Below are 1,051 nucleotides of genomic sequence, written 5' to 3'. Positions count from 1 at the left end.
TCTCTCTCTCTCTCTCTCTCTCTCTCTAAGGGCTGCACTATAGTTTATTTATATTTAGGAGAAAGGGCCGCATAAAAGCCTTTGAGGGCTGGTGAAGACCAGAGGTGTGAAGCTGCCCTGGTCAATGTGTTGGATTCTCTCCCCATACGCTCGGATCTTCTCCTGCTCATTCTTGCGGTGGGCGGCCTCCAGGGAGAGTTCGTGGTGCCAGGCGGCCATCGGGTCAAAGATCCGTATGTCCATGAATGCTTTCTGTCTCCTTGTCCAGAACCCTCGTGCGCTGACGTCGACTCGAGCCTCGTTGGTGGTGTTGGCTGTTCTGTAGCGCAGGTGCTCGCCGTCTAGCGATAGGAGGGTCGGTTCAGTGGAGACATCGTGGCACACCTCCCTGAGCATGCTGGCGGTCAGATCTCTCACCTCATCGTGCCTGATACATACGAATCCCCTTTTGCACGTCATGGTGTGGTTGACGTCATTGGGGAACTACACACACAGGTACTGGGAGTCCTTCCACCGGCCAGCCGTACCTCAGAGCAATGGCGTCGACAAATTCTTGTTTGTTGAGGCTGAAGCCCTTCGCTCCAATGGGCAGTGACGTTAGCCAGTTAGAGGCTCCTGTTTCCTGTGCAGTGTGGATTTTTCTCACTGTGGTTGCAGGCAGGATGTTTTCAGGTCTTCGAGACAGTTTCGTTGATGTTGTTGCCTGTCTCTAGATATAATTCGTCTTTGCTCAGTGACTGCACTTTGGGCTATTTCACCATGTGCGTCCTGAGCAATGATCTTCTCTGTGAGGGACCTGGTGAGCTTGAGGGAGTTGAGGTTCTCCACAGTCGCTAACTTCTTAGGGGAGGTGATTCCCATCCCGCCCAGTCTTGGTGGAAGTTCGAGCAGCGCCCTCTCCCCATCTCCGATGGTGTGGGATCTCAGTAACGCTGGGATGAAGGTGTTCCTTATCGAGACCTCCAGTGGTGCAAGGAGAGGGCTGATGCCTGGGATGGTGCGCATGGCGAATCTCCATCGATGCTGCAAGCCGTGGGTGTAGGCGGAGTAG

Source organism: Portunus trituberculatus, chromosome 3 (assembly GCF_017591435.1).
Source record: "Portunus trituberculatus isolate SZX2019 chromosome 3, ASM1759143v1, whole genome shotgun sequence".
Lineage (NCBI taxonomy): Eukaryota > Metazoa > Arthropoda > Malacostraca > Decapoda > Portunidae > Portunus > Portunus trituberculatus.
Note: the sequence above shows the minus strand (reverse complement) of the source record.